The sequence below is a fragment of the Carcharhinus amblyrhynchos genome, chromosome 8, assembly GCF_965287045.1.
Source record: "Carcharhinus amblyrhynchos chromosome 8, sCarAmb.v2.hapA, whole genome shotgun sequence".
NCBI classification, from domain to species: Eukaryota; Metazoa; Chordata; class Chondrichthyes; order Carcharhiniformes; family Carcharhinidae; genus Carcharhinus; species Carcharhinus amblyrhynchos.
In genome coordinates, this window is record NC_137331.1 from 24,837,009 (window position 1) to 24,859,430 (window position 22,422).

Here is a 22,422-nt window from a genome sequence, read left to right on the forward strand (position 1 = left end):
GTGGTTGTGTGTTTGGAAGGTGCTGTCTGAGAAGTCTTGTCTGAAAAGTGGGGCATATATCTTTTCTCCAAGCAGCTACTTGGTTACTTGTCTTGGAAACCTGTAGGCTGTGGAAATTGCTGACTGCTCCAGCATATAAGTATTGTAGGTGCTGCCAGGAGAGGGGGCACTCACTGAGATGAACCTCTTGGTATGGTCACACATCAGCTGAGTACAGAATCGTGCCCCATTGAAGTCAGCCACAAAGCCAAGTGCCTGCAGTCAATGGTGTCCTCTCCCTTGGGAAGCCCCATAGCCTGACAAGCCTATGTGAACTTTCATCCTTTCATCCATCTGTCCTTAAGGAGAAGACATTCCTTCTGTAGAGCATCTTTGCCAGTTCCTGAATGCTTTGGTAGATGGGAAATAACAATACATTGCTGATATTCCTGGAAGGAACTGATTGTAAAGCACGAAAAAATGACAATGATCTTCACAACCACTGAGATGGCTGTCTAGTCGTCAGACCCCTTGAGTGTAGAAGGAGGCAATTCAGCCCATCGAGTCTGCACAGACAGAGTATCTTATCCAGGCCCTATCCCTATAACTCCACATATTTATCCCACTAATCCCCCTAACTTCCACATCTTGAGACTTTAAGGGACAATTTAGCATGGTCAATGCACCTAACCTGTACATCTTTGGAATGTGGGAGGAAACCCACGCAGACACAAGGAGAACATGTAGACTCCAGATAGACCGTCACTCAAGGCCAGAATCAAACCTGGCTCCCTGGTGCTGTGAGGCGGCAATGCTAACCACTGTGCCACTGTGCTGCCATAAGTGGTTGAAGTTTCAGATCATTGTGAGGAAGGTGACACAACTCTGTTACTATCTTCTTAGTGAAGCAAAGCTTAATGAAGCACTATTCCTGGCACCCAATGGTATTCCTGGATTCAGATGGAACTTCAAGAAGAGCCTCCTTCACCACTCTTCTTTTTGCAGATTCTGTTTACCTCAACCCCACGCAAAACAAAATCATTTTCTTCCTGGCTGTCATAGCAGAAAGGTTCAAACTCCTTCATCAATGCGTTATGGGCATCCAATAAATTTATTTGAGCACTAATAAGCTCCTGAGCAGTTACTTACAGAATGGTTCTTTAAATACTCCAAAACAAGGTCCAAAATGCTTACTCATAATTATAATTATTATTCCCCCTGAGATGTCAGGGGTAAGCTTTTCGCTTAGTGGTGAGTGAGTGGAATCGGCTGCCATTGGTGGTGGTGGAGGTGAACTCATTGGGGTCTTTTAAGAGACTTCTGGATGAGTACATGGGATTTAATGGGATTGAGGGTTATAGATAGGCCTGGTAGGTAGGGATATGATCAGCGCAACTTGTAGGCCGAAGGGCCTGTTTGTGCTGTAGTGTTCTATGTTCTATTATTTCAGGAATGAATAAATATGGTATTCACCACACTGGCCAATTTTAGTATTTGTGCATTGCATCAGTTGTTGAGGTCTGTGGCATTATTCCTTAACCTCTTTATACACATGGAGGGGACACAGTTGCTTGCACCAGTTCAGTCACCCCACACCATGCGGAATGTGGGAAGCGTCCAGCGGTGCAAGAGAAGTCGCCTAAAAGCGGAGCTACACAAATAAACTTTGTGACCAGCGACTGAGGTTTCAGGTTAATTGATTGGCTGTAAACCACTTTGGACATCAACCCAATGCTGGGGCGGCACAGTGGTTAGCGCTGCTGCCCCACAGCGCCAGGGACCCGTGTTCAATTCTGGCTTTGGGTCACTGTCTGTGTGGTGTTTGCATACTGTCCCTCATTGTGCATGGGTTTCCTTCAGCTGTTCCTGTTTCCTCCCACACTCCAAAGATGGGCGGGTTACGTTCATTGATCATGCTTAATTGACCTTAATGTCAAGGGGATTTGTAGAGGATTAATATGTGGAGTTACAGGAATTGTGCCTGGGTGGGATTGTGGGTCAGTGCATGTTTGATGGGCCGAGTGGCTTCCTTCTGCACTGTAGGGATTCTATGATTCCTGAGGATGTGGCAGGGTACTACAGAACTGCCATGTTCTGCTCTGTTATTGCAGCAGCAACTTCCACGTGTCACGTCTTAACTAAAGAATTATGAAGCGATAGTTACTTCCCACGTTTCAAAGCCTTTGCCTTTGTGTTTGCAGTCATTTTAATTGCAATCAGGTTCGCTTCCAGCTGTGAGTGCAATGTTACAAGCCATTGGCAGAAGGTCACTCATTGCTGCAGCAACAGCAGCTGCTGTTCTGCCTGAGGGGGATCGGGTGAGATGAGACAGGGGAAGCTCATTAGGAACCTATCCAGGTCAAAGTCTGGATGGGCTAAGTGTTAAGTAGCAGCTAATAAGAATGCTCAGGTTACCCGTAAAAAATAATTCCAGACTATTGCCAAATGGCAGTTCCAGATTCTGATATTTTGTATCCAACAGAGTTGGATATGTTTCAGTCGAATGCAGAAGTCAATGACCCCCACTGTCTTTGTTAAGTTTGTAAATATTGAGCAAACGTGTATTTTTGTTCAAATCATACAGGGTTTCTTTGGATGCCTGAAGGGTATTACTGTGGTGTAATGCATAATTCACTATGTCCTCTCGCATTCAGCAAGTGATCCTTCTGCATTTACCGAGTGACAGGTTCACTACTTAGAAAGATTAAATAGATTCGTTCATTTCTCTAAGAGCAGAGAGAAAAGTGGTGGCCACACATCAGAAGTCTTACGTTATTGCCAGCTCTGTGTGTAATGGCTTGAACTCACATAGAATCGCAAGTCAATAGATTGCACTTTTAGTTGCTAATCAACTTCAGGCCTCAGTATTCAGGTAGTGTGTGAAGTCCCGATGGCTAGGGTTTCTCCACAGATACAGTTCCACCATGTTGATAAATTCAGTGAAGGTGCAGTGAAAACAAACCCTGTTCATGGTCATAAATGCTGCCATTTCTGTCAAACGTTGGACATGGTTAGTAAATTCTGCTATCTTGGGTCCACTGTGACAAGATAATCTGTCCCTTGCTTGGCACACGCATTGGGAAAGTGGCTACCACCTTGGTCAACTCGTGAATCGCACATGGGGTAACACCAAGTCGACCTTTAGGTCCGAGCTGATGGTTCTCAAGGCCTGTGTTCCCAATATCTCACACTGTGGCTGTAAAACATGGACAATTTGGAGCTATCAGGAAATGAAGTTCAAGCACTTTCATCTTCACTGTATCAATGCATTATGGGTACACCCAGCAGGACAAAGTCACGAATGCACCACTCCACTCATAGGTAGATTGGCACAAATCAACCAGGGTTAGGCACATCCACAGGATGGAAGACGGCCATACAGTCAAGACCATCTATGTGGTCAGTTAGCCAGAGCCAGATGACCTCTTGGGAGGGTGCCAAGGCTCTACTTTATGGATATTTGCGAGCACGACATGAAGATCCTAAGCATCGACTGCTGCATCTAGATGTCATTAACTGGCGAAATGGCAGCACATCATAAGCTGGTATCACCATCATGAAGATCAATGACTATAGCAGACTGGTAAAAGGCACCAGTGTTATAAATAACCACCGACAGTGTCACTTGTGTGGCATTTGTGACAGAATTGAGAGTCGGCTTCATAGTCATTGGCAAAGTGGCACCAGATGCAGAGACCCATCACCTAAATGGAGTTTTTATTGCCTGTCCATCATCTCTCATAGACGGAAGGATGACAACAAATACTAGTTATGGTGAGGGATGTTAGAATGTAACCAATAATAACACTGGATCTGCTGTAGTGTGACCAATGGTAACAAGCTGGAAGGGTCAGCTGACCCAATAAATTATGTAACCAATGACAAAATAATGTGGTGGTCAGCTGACCAGCTGACTCAGTATAAATAAGTATCTGTTGGGAATTGTGGGAAAGCCTGCAATGACCCAGGGTGAAGCCTCAAGTGTTGGGATAATGAAATTTCTTTATTAAACTTTTGTCTTTGATTTGTAAGTTGGAGTAAGTTTTGTTTTATTGCATTGTCCACAACTAAAGGGTTCCTTCTGGAGGATCAACAAGAGAGTGGGAAAAGTTCCAGTCATATTCCAGGCCAAATCTGAATTTACTGCTCAATTCCTTGGATTGCCATTTGACTCCTACATTACTTTATTTGCCATGTTTCTGATTCACAAAAAGCAGTCAATCTGCTATAGCTCTACCCTAAGGCAGTGCTTCAGCAACAAGGGCAGCACTATCGAGTGAGCGGCAGGCAGCACGGTGAAGACATTCTGAGAGAAGGCCTCTCACATGAAACATGTTTAGTCTCCCTTTGCAGGAGATGGATTAAATCAATGCATTTAAGGGGAAATTTTAATAAGTGGGAGGATATAAAGTGGATGTTAAGCTGGTAGGTTTAGACAAAGAGGTGTGAAGGCTGCTGCTATGGAGCATAAAATGTAGTTTGGACCAGTTGAATCAAATAGCCTATTCCCATCCTGTTCACTCAAATTTGATTTATTATTTGTCACAGTTATTGGGATACAGTGAAAAGTATTATTTTTTGCGCACTTTACAGACAAAACATAGAGTATATAGGAGAGGAGAAACAGAGAGGGTGCAGAATATAGTGTTGCAATCACAGATAGGGTGTAGGGAAAGAACAACTTAATATATGGTAGGTCCATTCAAAAGTCCGATGGCAGCAGGGGAGAAGCTGTTCTTGAGTCGATCGGTATGTGTTCTCAGACTTTTGTGTCCTTTCCCGATGGAAGAAGGTAGAAAAGAGTATGTCTAGGGTGCATGGAGTCCTGGATTATGCTGCATTTCTGAGGCAGTGGGAAGTGTAGATGGAGTCAATGGATGGGAAGCTTGTTTGTGAGATGGGCTAAGCTATAATCACAACCCTTTGTAGTTTATTGTGGTGTTAGTCAGAGTAGAAGTGATACAAAGCTGTGATGCATTCAGAAATGATGCTTTCTGTAGTGCTTCTTAGGAATTGATGAGCTTTGTGGTGGACATGCCGAATTTCCTTAGCCTCCTGAGAAAGTAAAGGATTTGGTGGGCTTTCTTAACTATAGCATCAACACTGAGGGACTAGGACAGGTTGTTGGTGATCTGGGCACCTGCAGTCCTCACTATCCTACACCGTACATCTTCCACACAGCATGAAAATTATTCAGCCAAAATCGCTTGTTTGCACTATTCCACACTTTTTGTTTGAAGGATAAAGGTCACACACAACAGTGAATTATATAGACGTACAGAAAGAGATAAAGAATCTGCTGAAATTGTCCAAAGACAATAATCCCTCCCTCAATGTCAGTAAAATGAAGTCATCAACTTCAGGAAACGCAATGGGGGGCATGCCCTTGTCTACATCAACAATGATGAAGTGGGAATGGTTGAGAGCTTCAAGTTTCTAGGTGCCCCAGACATAAAATTGGGCCTTGATAGTATGCCAATCTTAAGCTCATAGAAGAGTTATTGCAAGGCTTTATCTCAAAGCTTAAATATCTTAAAAAGAAGTGTTAGGGAGAAAAGGCCTTTTACTTAGTGGTATAACGATGTTCTTTGATTAATCATTATGATCAGGCAGCAATGCAAATTCTTTCCAGTTTGAAACCATGTATTTTATGAATTCCAACTATTTCTTCTTTGAAAAAGCATAAAAGTATTTGCAACGCAACGGCATTTTATATGTGGCCCACTTGTCTTTACCTCAACCTTGTGTGTATTGATTTCTGTCTCTTTGAAAGATGGCATGGCACTTAAGAGTTGTGACGTGGTCAATCACTTACAGAAGCTCATATCTCAACTCATTTACACAGTACGGCCTTTGTTATTACACTGTGCAATAGAAAAAGGGTCAGTAGCTGAAAATGTCTCACGCCAAGGAGTTAAATGTACACCAATTATTTTGCTATTATAGTGCAAGATTTGCGTTTAATCCAGTTTATAAAAATTAAACATACCATAGAATGCACAGAATCTGCTGCTCTTGCCCGAACATGGGTGGCACGGTGGCATAGTTGTTAGCACTGCTGCCTCATTGCGACAGGGAACCGGGTTTGATTCCTGGTATGGGTCACTGTCTGTGTGGTGTCTGCACGTTCTCCCCATGTCTGCGTTGGTTTATTCTGGTTGCTCTGGTTTCCTCCTACAGTCCGAAAGGTATGCTGGCTAGGGGCTTTGGCCATGCTAAATTCTCCCTCAGGCTACCCAAACAGAGTGTGGCAGTTCGGGGATTTTTGTTGAAGTGTTAATGTAAGCCTACTTATGATGTTAAATAAACTTTAGAAAACCTGTGTCTAGTTAATTTTCTTCCACTGTAGTCTCGGACTCTATTACAGAAAAAGAAAACTCGCATTTATGTAGAGTCTGTATTTTTTTTAAATTCAAATCATGGGATATAGGCATTGCTGGCTGGCCAGCAATTATTGCCCATCCCTAGTTGTCCTTGAGAAGGTGGTAGTGAGCTGCCTTCTTCATTTGCTGCAGTTCACGTGTCGTGGATTGACCCACAGTTCCATTAGGGAGGGAATTCCAGGATTTTTACCCTGCGATTGTGAATGAATGCTGATTTTTTTCTCCAAGTCAGGATGGTGAGTGGCTGGGAGGGGAACTTGCAGATGATGGTGTTTCCATGTGTTTGCTACTCTTGTCCTTTTAGATGGAAGTGGTCGTGGGTTTGGAAGGTGCTGTCTAAGGAACTTTGGTGAATTGCTGCAGTGTATCTTGTAGGTAATATACACTGTTGCTACTGAGCATTGGTGGTGGAGGGAGTGAATCAAGTTGCCTGCTTTGTCCTGGATGGTGTCAAGCTTCTTGAGTGTTGTTTTCTTTCACAGCAGGAAAATGTCCCATTGCACCTCATCGTATGAGCAGACAAAAAAGTTGTCAAAGCAAAGAACAAGATAGGAAAGCTTGGTTAGAGAAAGAAGTTTTAAGCCTCAAAAGATGAGAGAGTCATAGACAAATGCAAGGATTTACAGAGACAATTGTCTTGACACTAAGGGGAAATTTAGCATGGCCAATCCACCTAATCCACGCATCTTTGGACTGTGGAAGGAAACCCATGTAGACACAGGGAGAACATGCAGACTCCACACAGATGGTCGCCTAAGGCCAGAATTGAACCCGGGTCCCTGGCGCTGTGAGGCAGCAGTGTGAACCACTGTGCTACCATTCCATTCCCGTGATGAAGTTGAAACAATTGCCAGGAAAACTTGCTGATCGGGAGTTGGTGATGCCTTGATAAAGTTTCCACAAGGTCTGTGCTGATGTCCTCTTCAAATACAGTTTAGTCAGTGGATTTCAAATGAAAGCTGGCTTGAAATGCCAGTCAAAAATCCTCACTTACTGCTGTTCATTTGGCCGCTGTTAGGAGAGACTGTTAATTGGAGCATTACCCACCAAAATGCCATGTAGCCTCTGTAATGAGTGCTAACGGGCAATGTAATTATTAATCAGACCCTTAATGACCCTCCAGGTGGCTGTTCCTAGCAGCATTTAACTCCTTAACAATTATAACGTATTTCCCCAAACGCAAACTAAAGTACCTGGAAAAATCGCCCCTATAGGTATTAGCTGTTGATACTGTAACCAGAGTGATCCAGATTTAGCCTTCAATCTCCTGATCCATTTGATTTTGGATGAGGCGGTGAACTGGAAGGAATTAATTTGCTGAAAAGCTGGCAGCATTTACTTATTTCTCAAACTGATTTTATGCAGGCACAAATGAATTGCCATCCGAAATTCAAGAGATGGTATTCCTTAACGTACAGAGATATTTCACAAGGGATAAAAAAAATCCGAGGGTAATAATCAGAAATAACTTTGTAAGTTATCTCCATAATAATTATCGGTTCGAAGCAGTAGGGAGTGTAACTCTGTCCTATCCACTGAGGCTATCAAAGACACAGTTCAGTAACAGTACCATATCACTAGAAATGCTTATTATTTCAGTGAAGCTGCTATAGTGACTTCCACAGTGGGGTGTTAGTGACGATTCAAATAAACAGCATTCAAATTCAATGTTGTTTAAATTCAAATAAGACCCCCAGGAAGTTATTCTGTGTTCCAGAAGTTTCAGAATTCCAACCCAAAATACTCATCTGATGACAACATCTCTAACTTAGAAGGGGTAATTTGACAAGAGTATTTTAAAATGAATGAATTGATAGAACACAGTGGATGGAGGGAATCGAATGGTTGAGGTGTTTAAAATGAGGGGGCATACACTTAAGGGTAAAAAGGTAAAATATTTTGATCAGGGAATGGAAGAAATGCTTCTTTGAAATGGTATGGAGCTAGTATTTGAAGGAGAGACAATAGTTATGATTTTCTGGCTGAATTGTTCCTTGTGGTGAATGCATTAGAATGGAACAGGGCTGGAGAATGGCAGGTGATTGGTTTAGAGTTTTTTACTCCAGTGCCAAACCGCTTCCTAAATGTAATCTGAGCATTTAAACGAGCAGAATCTATTTGAGGCTGGACCTTTCAGCTTTAGGGATTTTCTGATCCTTGGATGCGGTGGGAACCCAGGAAGAATCACAACTGTTCTCTACAAACACTGGCCAGACATGATGGCCACACTGGGGGAGGCTCCGAAGCCATTCAGTCTCCCAGTGGTTGGGGACATGTTTGGGCATTACCCATCTGGCACTGCCAATCTGGCACAACTAGACGGTTTTCTCATCCCTAATTACACTTAGGCTGGAATGTTATGGCTGTTCACACCGGTGGGATCTTCCCTTCCTGCTGCAGTGAATGGAGAGTTGGCTGAGCGCCAAATTCTCTGACCTTGCTGCAGTGGGGGTGTGGCATGAATGGCTGGTGAGGTCGCGCTGGAAGTCATTTTTCGGGAAAATTCTGCCTCATGTCAAATTATAAATGATGCAAGGAAAAGTAGTTAAGGAATATTGCAAACAATGGTCAAGTTACTTGATAGATAAATATACATCCCAATTCTCTGCCCATATTCAGTGATGCAGTAAGGCAGACTTTCATCTGTTACCATAGCTGAGTTTCATCTGTTTCCACACTGAAACCGGTCTCTAGTCTGTAGCCAGAGGTTTATCGCTTGAGAGATGCCACTACAGGAATCTACCCCACTCTTGCCATGAACCATTGACATGTTAGAAGGACTTGACACGCAACCTGTTTGGCCATGGTTCGAATGTACCTCTTTTGACCACCAAGTCCTGGTGTGGGTGGGACTCGAACCCAGAGCTTCTGGCTCAGAGGTAGGGACACTACCCACTGAGCCAGAGGACCTACAAGATAAACACCAACATGATCTAATTGGAGCAAAAGGCTTCTTTCCATATTATCATTCCAATATGCTTTCTCTTTGTTGTTGAATTTCAGTTTTTCTTAAAATGAAATTCAAATTGAAAACAGTTCCCTGACAACTGCAATTTCCTGAACTTAACAAGTCCCCCTTCTTGCTAAAGGTTTATGCGTATTTGGATAATTAACTACCTTGCACCGGTCCAGAATTCAGGTTTTACATGTAAGGTTTGGCAAACCTTGAAAACATGAAGTCCAATCAATTGTTAAGTTACTGCACTTTCAACATTTAAATCAACATTTTCCTAGCAATGTCCAGCAGTATTGGCCACAATGAATGAGAGGTTATATAGGAATAGGGGGGAGCCATTGCTGGGATATGAAGTGATTATCATATGTGAAATAATCTGGAAATATGTTACTCAAAGAACAAATATGTTACACAAAGTAATGAACTAAGAGTATAAAGTTCATAAAGATGTGAGGGACAGCAACTACCTATTGCACCTCATGCAGCACTGTTGAGGAGTTAGGCTCAGTGTGATCCTGATATCATACAATTCGGCCAGTTGGTGTGTTTCCAGAATCACAGATCTGTACAGTGCAGATCATGGCAATGCCCATATTGCCCCCTCTTGAAAAATGAAATGTGAAGAAGCAGGAGCATTACTTAAAGGACTAGATACCCAGATTGTTACATTTTGATTTTGAAGTTTTATGATTGTAAAGACTTCCAGAGTATTTCTGAAGTTGTTTTAGTGGGTCCCTGCATTTGCCAGGGTGCATCCTAACTGAGGTTACAAAGCTGACCTGCCCACACAAAGGAGACAACAGCTATGGACAGCCAGACTGGTACCTCCAGATTTGCAGTAAGACAAAGAGATGGAGCAGAGGCTGCAGAGAGAACAAGCCCTTTGCGCTCGACTAAGTTGCAGCTTGACTACTTCATGCTCCCTGTTTGTGACAGGATGCTGTGTGGAGGACAGTCAATCCAGTGTACATGCACATTCAATGGTCTCCTGCATGCTGCTCCATCAAGGATGTAATGAGAATCCTCTGCAGAAGAACTTGTCTTCCACCTTTTGCTTTAACAAGCTGGCAAATAAGCCATATTTTCCCTCACTGTGTGCTGATCCTAACTCTACACTAGTCTTCATGGTAAATGCAATGCCAATGATTGTGCTGATGACTATGAGTGTCAGATCAAGAGAAAGGGCACCTTCATCATTGTAGTGATCTTACTGCCCCCCCTACCCTGTTGCTGTGTAGGCCATAGCTTCTCGGAGGCTGGACCCACCACCCAGATCATTTCTGGGCCTGTACCCTGCATATCTGCTTCACTGATATGGTACTGTTTTACTGTGTCAAAACTCCTAATCAGCCTGGAAGTGAGCTTGGTGCCCAATTATTGGTGGTGAATGCTGATTAGTGCCAGAGACTGGCCAAGGAGTGTGTTGCTTAAAGGTGAATTAAGGTGCTTTAAAGGGCCCGGATAAGATACACTTTTGGAGAAACGGTGCAGGCTCCATAGGCCAAATGGTCTCCTTCTGTTAGGACGATTCTATGAATGGAGGCAATTACACGGTTGACTGTTGCCTTGCTGATTGGAACAGGCAGGAAAGCAGAGGACCAGCAACCCTGTGACCAAATCAAAGGTACCCACTTGATAAATAACACCAGCTATAGACTTCCCTCTCTGTCTGTCCTTTGCAGGCAGCAGCCTCTGTGAGGTGGTGGTATAGTGGTATTGTCACAAGGCTGGTAATCTAGAGGCCTAAGATAATGTTCCAGGGGCCTAGGTTCAAATCTCACCCAACAGGTAGTACAATTCAATTTAAAAAAATCGAAAGACCCTGAAACCATTGTCGATTATCATAAAAACTCACCTGATTAATTAACGTTCTTTAGTCGGAAATCTGCCATCCTTACTTGTCCTGGCCCAGATATGACCCCAAATCCACAGTAATGGGGTTGACTCTTGGTTGCCCTCTGAAATAGCCTAGCAAGTTTAGGGGTGATTAGGGATTGGCAATAAATGCTGATTCAGCCAGCAATACCTACATCCAATGAATATAAAGTCTTTGATTCACTGCTTAAGCACTTCAGTTTGCATACATGACACTGTGGGCAGTGTAGACGATAGCATAGAATTATAAAGGGATTTTGATAGACGAGGTGAATGGTAGATAGATTTAATTTCAGAAAGTGTGACATTATTCATTTTCGTGTCCAAAAAGACTTAAAGGTTCAGATGCGTAGATCTTTAAAATACCATGAACAGGTGTAGAAAATAATCAAAGCTGCAAATGGAATTCTAGCCTTTATATCTAGAGGACTGGAATATAAGGGTGCAGAAGTTATGCTGCAGCTATACGCATCCCCGCTTGGAGTACTGTGAGCAGGTCTAGGTGCCACACTTGAGGAAGGATATATTGGCCTTGGAGGGAATGCAGTTTAGGTATACAAGCATGATACTGGACTTCAAGGGTTTAATTATGAGGAGAGTTTATGCAAATTATGTTTTCTTGAGAATATGGAAGGTTAAGGAGTGATCTGGTCGAAGTTTTCAAGATACTAACAGGAAAAAGCAGGGTCAATCAAGGTAGACTACTCCACTAGTTGTAGATTCCAAAATTCGGGAGCATAGTCTTAAAAGAGGGCCCGATCATTCAGGAGGGATGTTAGGAAGCACTTCTACACACAAAGGGTGGTAGAGGTTTGGAATTCTCTTCCACAATAGGAATTGATGCTAGGTGGCACAGTGGCACAGTGGTTAGAACTGTTGCCCCATGGCGCGAGGGACCTGGGTTTGATCACTGTTTGTGTGGAGTCTATTTATTTCCCTGAGTCTGAGTGTGTTTCCTCCAGGTGTTCCAGGGTTTCCTCTCACAATCCGAAAGATGTGCTAGTTAGGTGCATCGATCATGCTCAATTCTCCCTCCGAATAGATGCCGGAGTGTGGCGACTTGGGGATTTTCACAGTAACTTCATTGCAGTGTTAATATCAGCATCCTTGTGACACTAATAAATAAACTTAAACTAGATCAGTTGCTATCTTTAAATCTGAGATAGATACATTTTTGTTAAGTAAAGATATGGAACAAATGCAAGTACATGGATTTTGGCCACAGATCAGCCATAACCTCATTGAATGGTGGAACAGGCTCGATGGGCTGAATGGCCAACTCCTGATTTTATGCTTCTACCTTTATTTTCAACGCATTAATTTTCCAACATCACATTATGATTCCCACAACGTTCCCGACAGCTGTGTCCTAAGATCCCTGATGGGAAGTTTTGCTCTTTCCTTTTCAGCTTTGCAAATCCCCATCTGTCCCTCCCCAGCACATTAATATGCTCTTCAACAGTTTTACATGCAGTTAATTGGAGACCATCGGGTTTCCTGCTCCCCAACACACTCGCTCCTGCCACCACCGTCATCCACATGCTGACTGCCTTGCTTTGAAAATTGTAATGCATTTCTGAGGCTTTAGTGGATAGTTAGGCCATCCAGGAATGCTATTTTCAATACCCGTAGTCGAATTTGTACCCAACAGTCATTTGAAAATCAAGCCTCTAGATGTCCAAAAGTTATTGTTTTTCAAGAAGGGAGAATTGTTATTGAGCAGAAGAAGGCTAGTCGGCCATTGTGTCTGCACCAGCTCTCTGAATGAGCAATTTACCCTGTGCAAGTACCCCATATTCTCCCTCTGACCCCCACACATTTATCCTTTTCAGGTAAGAATCAAATTCCCTGTAGAATGCTTTGCTTGAACCTGGCTCCACCACTTTCTCAGGCAGTACACTCCAGAACTTAACCACCTGCTGAATGAATAAGCTTTACCCCACATCATTTTTAGTTCTTTTACCAATTCAGAAATAATAGACCAAGTTAGACAAGATAATTCAATGCGTAGAACAAATTCTTAAAATGTTGCAGGGCAAGTTGATAAAATAGGATCTTTGTCTTAATAAATAGAAACATGGAGAACAACAGCAAGAAATTGTGTTAAACCCTTATACATTACTATTTAAACATCAGTTGGAGTACATGTACAATTCTAACTACCATGTTTTAGAAAAGATGCTATAACTGTAAAGAGGATACAGAAGTGAATTACTTGAAATATACCAGGATAAAGGATTTTATTTATGTGGAAGTACTGGAGAAGTATGGATTGTTCTCTATTACAGCAGAGAAGACTAAGGGGACATTAAATTACTTTTTTTAATAAAGTGCATAGGGAGAAACTATTTCCACCCAAAGATAGATCAATAACCAAAGAACACAGATTTAAGATAATTACCACAAAAGCTAGTGGAGAGATGTGGAGAATTTTTTACAGCATGTCATTATGAACCAAAGTGCGCTGCATGAAAAACTGGTGGAATCAGATTCAATAGTAATGTTGTTGCGCCTGCCGCACAGTCTGATTTAACCCTTATATTGTGGACAAAGAATTGCAAATAGACTTCCTGCTAGTACAATAATATTTAATTACATACAATTAATTATCACCCACCAAATCAACAATAAGTTATTTTATAGAATATCAAAGTTCAATCCAATAATAGACCTTGACTTTTGTGTGACTGGTGAGTACCTAGGCAGATGTTGGCCTTCATCTGTGTGTTAGTCTCTGTAATTCTCTGCGTTGTCTGGTCCTTTGGTCTGGTCTGATACTCTGGCCTTCCTTCCCTCTTGGGTGGGGTGGCTCTCCTTGTGCCGGTCATTGCTGGTGGTAGTCACTGTTGTTGTCGTTTGTTGGGGATGACAGAGAGAGAGAGAGTCTTCCGTTGCGCAGCATCATTTACACCCTGTTGGTTTTCGCGCCCTTTTAGCCATTGCCAATCAATCGATCAGAACTTGATTACCCTGATCGATAGGCTCTAATCAAGTGCTGGCACCCCGATCTCTGGGTGTTTACTCAACAGCCATGTTTGTAGGTGCTGGAGGGACGTAGGCCACGTACTTCCCTCATAAATAAGGTGCCCCTATGTCTGGTAAACAACCCAGTTTGACCAGTAAGTGTCCTTTGTCCTGGAGATGGCCAATATCCCGTGCATTCCAACTCTTGCAGTTGTAGCCTACTTCTCCCTGGCCAATTTCTCTTGAGGCTGCAGCCTGTCTGTTTCAGCATTTGTCCAATTATCCCAGCATGCTCTTGGAAACTACCATCTTAGGTGGCCTGTTTGGCCAGAGTAACTTTCAGAATGAAATTTAATATAGACTTGAAAAGGGAGGAAATGCAATTACATGATGAAATAGCAGGGGGATTGTGTCTAATTGGATAGTTCCTTCAAGCAGAGCCAGCACAGGGGGCAAATGGATTCCTTCGGTGTTGCACAACTCCATAAACAACAAATTTAATGTTCTTAATTATAAAGTGCTACAGGCAGTAAACAACAGCAACCACTATTCAAAAAGAGGGAAAGGCAAAAAGGTAGGTAACTATAGACCGATTAGCCTAACATTGGCTGTTGGAAAAATGTTCGATTCAATGATTAAGGAAGTAACAGCAGTACATTTGTAAAATCTTAATCTATTCGAGCAGAGTCAGCATGGCTTCGTCAAAGGGAAATCGTGTCTGAGTAATTTAGTAGTTTTTCAAAGAAGTCTCAACCAATATCAATACAGGGGAACCAGGAGCGTTCAACAAGGTATTTTACAGGATTAAGTCAGTAGGAGTGGCACGGTGGCACAGTGGTTAGCACTGCTGCCTCACAGCATTAGGGATATGTGTTCGATTCCTGGCTTGGATCACTGTCTGTGTGGAGTTTGCGCATTCTCCCCATGTCTGGCTAGGTTTCTTCCTGAGACTGCAGTTTCCTCCCACAGTCTAAAGATGTGTGGGTTAGGTTGATTGGCCATGCTAAATTGACCCCAGTGTCAGGGGGATTAGCAAGGTAAATGTGTTTGGTTATGAGAATAGGGCCTGGTTGGGATTGTGGTGAGTGTAGACTTGATGGGCCAAATGGCCTCCTTCTGTACCGTGGGATTCTATTCTAGACTTTAAGAGCCCATGGTATTGGAGGTAATATAATAGTACAGATAGAGAATCGACTAATGGGCAGGAAACAGCGAGTGGGGTAAAAAGTTCTTTTTCAGGTTGATGACTTATAATCAGTGGGATTCCACAGGGATCAGTGTTGGGACTGTAACTTTTTACAGTATATATTATGAACTTGGAGGAAGGAACTGAAGGTACTGTAGCCAAATTTGCAGAGATACAAAAATAGGTGGAAAGCTAAGTTACAAGAGGGATACAAACTGTTTACAAAGAGATATTGATAGGTTAAGTACATGGGCAAAAAGTTGACAAATGGAGTATGATGTGGAAAATGTGAAGTCATTCATTTTGGAAGGAAGAACAAAAGGACAAAGTAGTATTTAATTGGAGAAAAACTGCAGAAAGCTGCAACTCAAAGGGACTTGGGGGTACTTGTGCACAAAACATGGAAAGCTAGCACGCAGGTAATCAGGAAAGCCAATGGAATGTTAGCCCTTATTTCAAAAGGGTTGGAGTATAAGTGGAGGGAAGTCTTGCTGCAACTGTACAAGGCAATGGTGAGACCATATCTGGAGTACTGAGAGCCTTATTTAAAGGAATATATTACTTCATTGAAGGTAGTTCAGAGAAGGTTCATGAGAATGACCCCCGGTATGGAGGAATTGTCTTATGAAGAAAGGTTAAAGATTTTGGGACTCCACTCATTAGAATTTAGAAGAATGAGAATTAATCTCATTGAAGCATATCGGATCCTCAAGGAACTTGACAGGATAAATGCTGAGAGGATGTTTCCCCTTATGGGAGAGTCTAGGACCAGAGGGTATAGTCTCAGGGTAAAGGGACACCAATTTAAGAATGATATGAGGAGGAATTTCTTCTCTCAGAGGATTGAGAGTCTTTGGAACTCCTCACGACAGCGAGGGCAGAGTCCTTGTGTTTATTTAAGGCTGAACTAGATATATTTTTGATTAAGAAGGGAATCAAGGATTATGGGGAAAGGGCAGGAAAATGGACGTGAGGAATGTCAGATCAGCCATGATCCTATTGAATTGCGGAACAGATCTGAAGGGTTCAATGGCCTACACCTCTTCCTGTTTCTTATATTCTTATGGTCACTCACATTTATAGTGTCTTCAATGTCGCAAAGCATCTCTTTGCACTTCACAAGAGTGTTATCAATCAAAATTCGACACCAAGGTACAGCACGTTTGTAAGCTATGGAACAAGACATCTGGACAGGTGATCAAGGGCTTAGTCAAATCTGAAGGTTTCAAGAAGCATCTGAAAGGGGAAATGAGAGGTTGAAGGGTTTAGGGAGGGAATCATATTTCCACTTGAGTTTGGAAGAGTGAAGGATGGCTTGACTAAATATACAAGATCCTGAAAATTATTGACAAGGTGGATGTGGAAAGGCTGTTTCCCCTCATGGGTCAGTCAAGAACTAAAGGGCTTTGTTGTAAAATTAAGGACCACCCTTTCAGGGCAGAGAAGCGGAGAATGTTTATCTTTGAGAAGATTGTGCAACAAGCTGAGATTTTAAAATTAAGATATTGCAAGACGGGGTGGCAATGTAAGTCAGCAAGATGATGAACAAAACCTGATGTGAATAAAGGTTCAGGCAGCTGAGTTTTGATTGAACATAAGTTTATGTAGAATAGAAGATGGAAGGGCAGCCAAGAGAACATTGAAATAGTTAAACCTTGGGGTGACAAGGTGACGGATTAGGGTTCCAACAGAGGCAAGATCGAAGATGGGCATCATTATGGAGATGTTTTAAGCAGTCTTTTGGATGAAACATTTCTGTAGTTGGAAGCCTATTCTGGGATCAAAGGCACACAAGATTGAAAACTGCCTGGTTTATGCAGTTTATGAGAGAGGAATAGAATTAGTGACTTGAAACCAGAGGCCTAAGTCTTCTGGTCTCTTGCACTGTAGGAATCGTCATAGATAAGATGGTTAAAGGGCAGACAAGCCAAAGGTCCATTAATCTCAGATGGGATTTTCCAGTCACAGGGTGGACAGTACTGGAAAATCCTGCCCAGGCTCTGTGGAAGTGATGAAGAACAACGATTTTGTTTTTCTCAATATTTAGGTAGAGAATTTTCTGTTTATCCAAGGCTAGATGTCACAGGAGTAGTATGAAAACATAATGACAGCGGAAGAGTCAAGAGAGGTCATGGTAAAATTAAGAGTTGTGAATATAGATGAGGAACATGCATCACAAGTGCCAGGTAATAACTATCTACAGCAATTCAGAATCCAGCCGTCTCCCTCTGACATTCAACAACATTACTGTTACTGAATGTTACATTATCAACATCCTTGGTGCCATCAATGCACAGAAACTTAACTGGACCAGCTACATCAAAACTTTGGTTCTGGACTGATTTTGGAGCCAAAGTAATCTGATCTGAATACTTGCCTCCTGACTTCACAAAGCCTGTCGACCATCTAGAAGGCACAGTCAGAAGTGTAATGAAACGGTCCTCACTTTTTTGTATGAATGCAATGCTGGCAACATTGAAGAAACTCAACAGCATCCGGGATAAAGCAGCTTGCTTGATTGGAAGCCCATCCATTAGTTTAAACGTTCACTCCCTTCATCCCTGATGTATCATGACTGCAATATGTACCATCTAGACTACAGTAACTTGTCAAGGTTCCTTCAAGGCACGTTCCAAATCTGCAATATCTATCACCAAGAAGAACCAAGGTAGCAGGTGCATGAGAACACCAGCACCTTCAAATTTCCCATTAAGTCATGCATTATCCTAGAACTATATTGCCAATCCTTCACTGTCCTTGAGTCAAAATTTGGAAATCTCCCCTGTTACTACTGAAAGAGACCTAGACTATATGGACGACAGTGATTCTTCAACTTATCTATAACAGTTTGATACAACTGAGTGTCTTGCTAGGTCATTTCAGAGAGCAGTTAAAAGTCAAATATATTGCTGTGGTCTGGACTCATATTGGCACAATGCAGGAAGGGCAGCTGAAGGACATTGGTGAAGAATTTGGAAGTTTCATGATTATCATTACTGAGACTGGTTTCTTATTCCAGATACCTTGAACACTGTGTCAGGTCTGGTTCTCATAATGATAAAACAAAGCAAATAACGCAGTTGACAGTAGTCTCAACAGGCTTATCACCAGCACGAGGCAGCTAAGTTATACAGAAAAATATGTGCAATTTGGGCTTTTCAGATGAGAAAGGAAGTACATCAGTGATGATCGTATAAAGGAGGATTATGAGGATGGAGATGTTGTGGTGGATTACTTCCAACTAACCATGGGAGACCCAGGGACAGGTTATAACATTTTATTCATGATTCAAGCGTGAAGGGCACTACCCCAGGGAAACCTCTGGAACAGCACTTGCCTTTTATACAGCTTTCAGTTCCAACACAGTTCTAATACAGCAATCACAGGGAGAGATTTCTAACACAACCCTCTCCACCAAGTCACAGATAGGCTGCTTACCAGTCAGTCAGTACACAGAACATTGTTTAATTTCCAATCTTGTATTATTAAACTTTTCACCCAAAAGCTTGTATGTAACCTCTTCACTAGAAACTGTCTTCTTCAAACAAGTTAACAAACTTGCTGGTGAGTTCTGCTGTTGTTAAAACCTTGAGGTAGAGCATTTGACCAGCATGTGATACAGGGGTGTCAGATCTAACCGCCTTTTACTAAACCTATTAATTCACCCTTTACAGAAAATATTGACTTGAAATATTGCATTAAGCTAATCTGCAGAACTGAGGAATGGGCCCAGTTTGGAATGAATGGCCTTTAATATTCAAAGTTTACTTGCGATAGCAAAGGCAGCTTAATAGCAGGGGTCAAGAAATGTAAAAACTTCAGATTAATCTTTTTCTGTTCACTGTTTTCTTTTTGCGGGATACCTCTGCAACACTGCTTCATACATTTAAGCAGAATCCTTGCAGAAACATGTTCAATGCTTGATTTATATTCCCAGCCTCTCTCCACATTTGAACAATAATATAATGATTTCTGAGTTCTCAGTGTGAAGAAATAAAAGGAAAGCTCCTGCAGTATCCATTCAGAATGTGTGACAAGGTATAAAGATTTCACTTTGAAATTTGGCATTGTTTCATTTATCATTTATCACTAAAATATCCCATCGAACATAATTGGCAAATTAGGACAATAAGCTCGGAAAGTTTAAGGTTTTAAGTCACCTTTGATATCCACAGAACACATGTAGACAGTTTCACTGCCCTAATTGCTTCTCTGGGGCAATGAGAGGATTCATGAACTGTCCCATTTCATTCGTCAGAATGTGGGAATGGGTGGTCTGGTCTCTGCAAATAGTCATCTATCTATCAATCAAAAACATTTATCAAGATCACACACACATGGTGAGCATCAATTCATGTTTGAGGCTTTTCACATTTGCACTCACCTATGATGGAAATCATAATTGAAAGCTTTGCAAGCACAGAAATTGCTCTGATATTTAACCATTTCTTTGTTGATGTTGTGTTTTATGTCTTTATTATGTTATAAACCTAAGAGCTAAAAACCAAATCGATTTTCAACGTATATTTGGAATGAGTTATTTGACTTCTTCCCTCCGTTTTATACTGGTGCATTTTGCTGATTGTTTGTGCTTTATCATTCTTTATATTGCTTGAGGTTTGCCTAGCATGTTACTCAGGTTTCAACTGTATGTTCTCTATGCTATAATTAAGATCAGTTGCTATTTTACTATTACAAGTCCAATTGGGTGCAGGACCAAATACAACATTCAGATATAACTAAAAGGCCAAGGAGCATAATTGGATACAATAAGGGAACAAAGAACATCAGAAATAGGAGCATGAGTAAACTATAAGACACAGCAAGCCTGCCCAGCTATTCAATATAACTGTGGCTGATCTTGGGCTTCAACTCCATTATCCTACCCTCTCCTTATATTACTTAATTCCCTGCCAGATGAAAAAACTGTGAGTGAGGAGGTGGGATAAGTGAGGTTAGAGAGGAATAAGTAAGGGAAGAAGAGAGTGGAGAGAGTTGGTTGGGAAGAGAACAAGGATGAGTGGGCATTAGCCGAAAGGATGGAAAGTTGGAGTGAGCAGTAGTAAAAGATGAAGAATGAGAGCGGAAGGACAAAGTGGGAAAAGCAATCGGCAGGTGGGGAGACTAGCACATCTGAGAGTGAGATGGATACGAATGAGATAAAATTTTGCTCTACAGACTCCAAAGTTTTAGATTTCTCTGAGTGGGATGGAAAGGTATGAGTGGTTACACTTACATAGAAATAAGTATGGAGGGGCAGGTTAAAAGGCACAAAGCCCATTCAACTTTGTAAAAATTCAGGCTTTGGTCTCAGTGAGAGTTCATCAGGATTCATATTACTAGATTGCAAAGGAAAGCAATGCTGCTGATTGGGTGGAGGAAGGACATTGACAATTATGTTGAGGAGGGAGAAAAGAAAGCTGGGAATGTTGTCTATTGAGGGATTGAGCAATTGTTAGCAGGATGGGGTGGAACTAATGCTTAAAGCGTTAGAGTTGACATGCTGCTTCAAGAATGGGAGATGCTGAGTTCAGGAAAAAAAATGATGCTTAGACTGTTCATTGGGACAGAAGATTGGGAACACGTTTATGTTATCTTGTTATTATGTGTTCAATTCCCAGCTCACTTCATTGTATTGGGTGCTGAATGTACGATCTGCACACATCATGTGCAAACAGTGTTCTTAAACTGAGGAAGGCTGAAACAAAATGGTACAATCAAATAGGCTAAAAGATGGAATGGTTCAGATTTAGCTTTGTATTTTGGGCAGAGGGCCATTTATTGTGAATATGGGATGTTTTTTTTTCTTAACCTTTTCACTCCTTGACAGAACATAGATCATGGACAGAATTTTTCTATCTCACCCTGTTTTGGGCCAAACTCTCCAGTTGTTGCAATGTGTAGCCCTGAGCTCTCATCTCTTTTTCTGTATCCTGCCTCCATGTGTTTCTTGGTCTGCCTTGCTTTCACTTTCCTTGCGGGTTCCATGAGAGAGCTTGCTGTGTAATATTGTCTTGTGGCTTCATTAAAGTATTACCTATGTTACCTTGTGCAACGTCTCTTTCAGACTCTCGTCGGAGGATATGGCCCATTATCCAGTTGTTATTGTATTGTTTCTGTGACTTTCCTGTGTACAGATATTCTGCAGTACTCTCTACATTACAACAGTGAATGCAGTTCACGAATATTCAATTAGTTGCATACTTAGGACAGCCTGAAATTGATATATTTAACTTTAGTTTTACCATTGACAGAACCTGACACAAGAGGGTCAAGTGCATTTGTGAGTGAAATGTTGTGGCCCCTGAACTGAATTGAAACTAAAAAGGTCTAGCCAATTCCAAGGGGAGTCTTTAGAAAGAACATTGTATGTAGCTGGGTTTGTGTATAGTGTAACTTCAAAACCAAGAATGTATCAGCAATTGAAGCAATTGTGCATCTTTCAGTATCTTGAAACAGACAACTATCAGTATTTTCTTTTTGCTCAATTGAATTTGCCTCCCCATTAAATATGTTTGTTTCTCAGATGTTTGTTAAATTATCATAGTGTTATAGCTGTGTGAAGGCTGGTGTAGAATGATTATCTGTCCTTGTATTTCCTTCTCAATTACATTTTCTAAATCAGTCATTTGACTGTGTTGGCAGTTTGCCAGGTAATTATTTTTGTAGTCAAGGCTTTCTTAAATTGCATTGGAAATTACTTTCTAAATATTAACTTAAACATTATTTTTGCTGATTTTTTTGCTTGTTTGCATATATTTTCATGGTCTTGTCCCTCCCAATCTCTGTGCTCTCCTTTAATCCGCAACCCTCTAAGATAATTGTGCTCCTCTAATTCTGGCCTCTTGAACATCTCCAATTGTAATTGCTCTATAATGGTGGTAGTGTCTTGAACCTGATGCCCTGGAATTCTGCCCCCACCCCTTCCCCACTAAAACTAACCACCTGCCTCCCTCTCTTTAATGAACCTTGCCTCTATAACCAAGTTTTGGCTCTCTGCTACCATAATACCTTTTCACCCAGTCCAGAGGACTCAAGGACTCTTTAAAAATGACAAGTTTTTCATATTTTTATATTCT